General features: G+C 44.6%; 1 pseudogene; it reads right to left on the bottom strand.

Annotated features, from left to right (window-relative positions):
- Positions 1 to 2,305: 2,305 nt before the first annotated feature.
- Positions 2,306 to 6,315, bottom strand: part of LOC125546596 — a 9,262-nt pseudogene continuing 5,252 nt past the window's right edge.

Here is a 6,315-nt window from a genome sequence, read left to right as displayed (position 1 = left end):
ACTATACCTTCAACCGGACTCCTGGACTATGAAGATACAAGATTGAAGACTCCGTCCCGTGTCCGGGAGGGACTTTCCTTGGCGTGGAAGGCAAGCTTGGCGATACGGATATGTAGATCTCCTACCATTGTAACCAACTCTATGTAACCCTAACCCTATCCGGTGTCTATATAAACCGGAGGGTTTTAGTCCGTAGGACAACATAGACAACAATAATCATACCATAGGCTAGCTTCTAGGGTTTAGCCTCTTCGATCTCATGGTAGATCTACTCTTGTACTACCCATATCATCAATATTAATCAAGCAGGACGTAGGGTTTTACCTCCATCGAGAGGGCCCGAACCTGGGTAAAACTTCGTGTCCCTTGCCTCCTGTTACCATCCGGCCTAGACGCACAGTTCGGGACCCCCTACCCGAGATCTGCCGGTTTTGACACCGACGGCTAGCAAGGACACACTTCAGTCGTACCTTGTTGAGAAGAAGCTTGGCACTGACAAGAAGACCTGGGTGCTGAATCCATTCCTTGACATCATGCACTGGATCTTCCGCAACTCCCTCTTTCCGTGCATTGGTGACAAGGATAAGGTGCATGCTTATCTTGTGGACATGATGCTCATCTGTGAGAAGGCGCGTCTCCATCAGACGGAACCACTTGATGTCTCACACATCATGTGGTGTGAGCTGCAGTTTGTCGTGCTCAACCGTAAGGTGCCCATCTATCTCGATGAAGAGTTTGAAGCCCCCAACTGGATTCATCATGAGCCTATCAAGCTGCGCATCAAGAACAAGTGGGCTAACACCACTACCCGGGCTGAGGCAGAGGCTGCTAGGATGGATGTGGATCAGGATGAGATCGAGGAGGAGGAGGCAGATGAGGACAGTTCTGATGGATACACTCCTCCATCGTCTGAGCCCACTTGGGCTAAGAAGTTGAAGAACAAGATGAAGGCTCTATTCTGCATGCAGGCCAAGGGACAGTACAAGCCCCATGTTGCTCAGAAGGAGAGTCGCCGACGCGACAAGAGGATCTTGAGGACGTTTGGCGAGCACGTGTCGAGCAGATCTGAGAGGGTCATCACTCCTTAGGCTGCCTGGATGGCGAGGCAGGGTTACCAGTGGACTGAGTCAGAGGAGGGGCCCATTCCCGCTGCCGAGACCGATAAGGAGCGTGATGAGTGATCACTGCAGCTGAGCTACCACCTGTGTCATAGGTGTCCTCTCTGCCTTTTTGGTGTCTCGATGCCAAAGGGGGAGAGAGTGTAGGATTTGCGAGTCTTGCGTCGTGTCGTGTTTTGCTTTGTCGCTTTACTTTCGTTCTGTTGAACCTTGTTTGCTTTGGTTTAGTTTGTGCTCGTGAACCAGGTTCCCTATCATATGGTATAAGACATATGCACTCTAGCTTATCTTATTATCTTTCATGCTTAATAGCCCGTGAGCCTATGCTATCTTGTGCCCGTTACTTTATGCTCATATTCATTACCTTGCCTCCTTGCTTAGTGTTAGTTATATTGTTGCAAGATATGCCTCGTCTATAAAATATAGGGGGGGTGTTGATCCTAGTAGGTGTGCCGTATAGTCCAAAGCATCTCTCTTGAGAGCACACATTTAGGGGGAGTCCGTCTATATTTTATACATGTTGGGTTTGCCTATGTTTCAATTTATATCCCTATGTGCAAATACCGTATTGTCATCAATCCACCAAAAAGGGGGAGATTGTAAGGGCATATTATCCCTAAGTGGTTTTGGTGATTGATGACAATGCATTTGCGGACTAATCATGTGCATTGAGATTTTCAGATATCTCATGATTTAGGCACAAGATGATTCGTTGCCCCTCGGAGTCTAGTGAAGACGGAGTTTTCCCTACGTTTCTATTCGGTGGATTTGAGTCATAGGAAAGACATACTATTAAGAGGGGATCCGCGTTGGAAAGGTTTGGGTGGAATCATCACGTACACGTCTGTTCCTTTTGCACCCCCTTTCCCTTGCACCTTTGGAACAACCACCATTTTTCCGTATCTCTGCAAAATGAAGGACTCCTAGTGTTTATCGTGTTGTGGCATGCGGTAGTACTGCTCAGGGGAGCAGTAGTACCGCAGTGGCCAACGGTAGTACCGGCCAGGGTCGCGGTAGTACCGCAGGCCCTTGCGGTAGTACCGCTCCACGGGCGCGGTAGTACCGTGGCCTCTGGCCAGGCACAACAGCATGAGCGGAAGTAGGGGCGGATGTAACTTTTTACATCCGCACCCTGCACGGTAGTACCGTGTCGGAGTTTTGCATAGATCGTTTCTCAGCGGAAGTAGTCACAGATGTATTTTTATTCGTCCATGCCTTGCCAGCCCTGTAACATCCCAAATTTTCAATTTGGAATGTTATACACTAGATCATCATTGCATATCATATTTTATTGCATTTTGGTTGATCCTAGAAAATACTACGCAACTCAAGGACCCTCGGAGAGAGTTGAGGATTTCGTTATTTTCATATTTGAGTTTTCTCAAATTTTGAAAATAGGATCATTTGATTTTATTTATTTTATCTTCAATTATTTCTATGACAAAAATATGAGAGAGGGAATAAAATGAATTTCCCAAAATAAAGAAATATTGAGGATTTAATAAAAAATCAAATAAGTTTTATTTTGGTTTTATTTGCTATTTTATTTGAATTAGGGAAAATGCGCGTTTTTCAAAATTGCATTTAGGCCCCAAATAAATGTTCATCCTGTGCGGCTTGATTTTAGAAGCCGGGGAAAATTTATTTCGGGATTTTTGGAGTCGATTATTATTCCTTTGTTTTTTTTCTGAGCGTAATTATTTTAAAAAAAAGAGTCCGAACCGACCTTGGGCCGTAACCGACCAGGACTCCGCTTGGCCGGGCCCTTTATATAGCGCCCCGAGGGCCCGAGGCCAGCCCAAGTCGCCGCCGCCCCCGAACCCTAACCCTAGGCCGCGCCGCGTCACCGCCGCCGGATCCTCCGCCGACGGAGGTAGTTTTCGCCGCCGGTTTGTTTTAGAAAAACCGATCGGTTTTTCGTCGGTTTTGTTTGGTTTTTTTTGTTTCATTTTTTTAAGTAGATCGGTTTTCCGGTTTATTTAATTAGCGAGCGTCCGTCCGTTCGTTCGTTTTAACGAACGTTCATCGTTTTTCTTTTTCTCGGATTAAATCCGCGGTTTTTCAGATCGCGATTCCTGATCCGATTTTCGTTTTAGTCTAAGTTTTCGCTCGTTTATCGGAATCAGGCGATTCAATTGCTTGGAGTTTCGTCTCGAAACCCTCTTTCCGTTTAACCAACTCAAATAAGTTTTTGCCACTGTAAAAAATGCCCTAGATCCAGAATAGTAAACGAAGCCTGTTTCTTTTCCCGTTTGTCTTTCGTTGCTTCGTTCAATTTGATTCTTTTTGCCAACCGGAGTTCTTAAGTTGAACTTTCTGGTTAGATCTCTTATTTGACTTTTACCTGTGCATTAGTTGAGTACTTATTTTATGCTTGTTTGTTTGCGATAGAGTACCCGGAGTGCGCCGCTTGCTACTTCGAATCGCTAGGTTTTGCGGATCATCAGCAAGGCAAGTAACACTTTGATCATACTTCCAATTACCCAGTTTTTATTGCATTAGATTGATCCTCACACATTGCATGATAGGATCTAATTAAATTGTGGGTTTGGAAGTAGTTGAGGTAGTACCTATTACCTATTGTTATCAAACGTTTGGGAATTACTTCTACGTTTGCTTATTATGCTATGCTATGCTAGTAGACGTGGATTGGGTGAGTGTATCCATGACAGATGTGAGATTGTTAAATTAATGGTTTATCTAAGGTGGCAACTTAAATACACATCTGGGTGGATTGAGGCACCTGGGTATTCCAGCGATTGCCTGTTTTTTTGGACCGCCACCCAGGCTCAAAGGGATCATGAGATTATTCATGCTAGAAACCTTTCGTGTGCAGCCACAAGCTACTATGGGCTCTAGCATAGTTGATTAAGTTGGTGCGAACTCTTACAGTGGTAGACTAGCAGATGTAGGGGAAAGTAGGTGTAACGGTCTACCCGATCGTAAGGTGCTAGCGCTTCTGAAAGACTATGTCTCGGTCATCCGTTTCTCAAACACCATGTAGTGTGAGAAATCAAATGGAGGCGATCGAGTCTTGTGGGGAAAAGTGCGCAAACCTCTGTAGAGTGTATAAACTAATCATGGTTAGCCGTGTCCCCGGTTATGGACATCTTGAGTATCTAGTACTTGGATTATCATGTGAATCTCATCATGTTACTCTAAAATTAATTTTGTTGGGTTTTGTTTAATGATGATGCTTAATTGGGATTGAGAATGTTGTCAACCATTCTCAATGTTTAACAACCACCATGATAGTTAAATAAAATGTATTCCTTTGAAGTAGGGAAAAATTGGCTTTACGCAAAACTGTAACCATAGAGCTTTCCACCAGCCAAATATGCATATAGAATAGACTATTTCTTTCATTACTCTCTATGTGTTACTTTGCCATCATATTCCATGTGCTGACCCGTTTCGGGATGCAACGTTAATGTTGCATACTTTTCAGACGACGATTAAGGTGCTTTTAGGTCGTGGTTCTATACTCAGTGATGCCGTTGGAGTTGATGGACTCACTTATCTTCCAAGCCTTCCGCTATTATCGTTATTAGATGGTCTTAAGCCATATTTATTGTAATAAGTTCTCTTTTGAGACACTCGATGTAATAAGTGTGTGATTTCTACTCTATTATAAATCCTTCAAGTATTGTGTGGTGTCAGCATTACTGATCCAGAGATGACACCTGAGCACAGAGATTGGACCGTTTGAGGTCTGGTCGCTACAAGATGGTATCAGAGCACACACTGACTGTAGGACACGACCACTAAGCTAAAGACCTAGATCACTACTCTCTTCTCATTCTGACTTCTCATCTTTTCTACTCTTTTAGGATGTCGGATGCAAGGAACAAGTTCACGCAACCGGATGAATATACACCCTTTGGACGTCACTTGAAGGAAGTCACTAGATACCTGAACATAGGAGTACCAAGCTTCACCGGAACCTACAACGCCACTCTACCTGAAGAGGAGCGCTGGATGATTCAGGTTCAAGTTCTAGGAAGGACGTTCATGCCAGTCACTGAGCCCATAGAGTTTTCTTTTGATGCACCAACTTGGGATCTAGGAAAGAGCATGGCAGCTCACATCGCCATGGGACGCATTGGAGAAGTCTATTGCAATGATCTCAAGGATACTATCTACCAGATTTGTGGGCGCTGAGACGAGCACTGGGAGATGATCAGTACCAGGAAGGATAGATCAGTTGCAGATTTTATCCAGGAGTTAAACCAGCACATTCGACGTCAGGAGAACCAGATGTGCACCGACATGATAGATCTGAAGAAGGCAAAGACAAGAATCAAGGAACTAGAGGAAGAACTCAAGGCTACACGTGAAGATTATGAAGAGGAAATCGAAGTATTAGTGGAGAAGAATGACGATCTGATCAAGAAGATTGGAATATTTATGGGAGGCCCTACACTGGTAGAAGAAGACGAAGAACCCAAGGAGATTCGCCCGGAAGACTACATCATCATCGACGACACCGACTCGGATCCAGATGATAGCGATGATGACTATGTTGATGAAGCTGGAGCAGATATCATGGAGTCTGCAACCGAAGAATATTTCTAGTAGACCACCAAATCAGTAGTAGTATTCCACCATGTAAATACAGTAGTCCAAGCACTTTTGCGATAGTTAGATCGATTGTATGCCCTTGTTGATTGATTGAATGAAGTGAATTGTTTGCTTTTGTCTCATGTGCATATGGGTAGTGTTTTCTCTTTAGATCCCCTCTATTCTTAAATCTCATCTTTTCTAAACCCTTAGATGCCTCCGAGACATGAATTCGGATTTACCTTCCCACCAGAGCTCACTCAGTTGATCCAGCAGCAGAACACATTGATGCAATTGCTAGTCCAGAATCAGAATCAGGGGAACAACAACAACAACCCACCACCACCACCACTGTTGATTCATTTAGCCCGTTTTCTTAGGCTGAATCCACCGTGTTTTTCCAGTAGCACCGAGCCAATAGTAGCAGATGATTGGCTCCGTAAGACAGCTAGGGAGTTGACCACAGCAGGATGCATAGATGCGGAAAAGGTGAAGTTTGCCGCACATCAGCTTGAAGGACCCACAGCATCATGGTGGGAGAATTTCACAGCCACTTTCCCTGTCGACACTGTCACGTGGGACCAGTTTCAGCAGGCTTTTCGTACTGCCCATGTTTCAGCAGGAGCTATGGCGCATA

Source organism: Triticum urartu, chromosome 3 (genome assembly GCF_003073215.2).
Source record: "Triticum urartu cultivar G1812 chromosome 3, Tu2.1, whole genome shotgun sequence".
In the NCBI taxonomy this organism is placed as follows: Eukaryota; Viridiplantae; Streptophyta; class Magnoliopsida; order Poales; family Poaceae; genus Triticum; species Triticum urartu.
The sequence above is the reverse complement of the archived record's forward strand: the minus strand, read 5'-3'. Positions and strand labels throughout refer to the sequence as shown.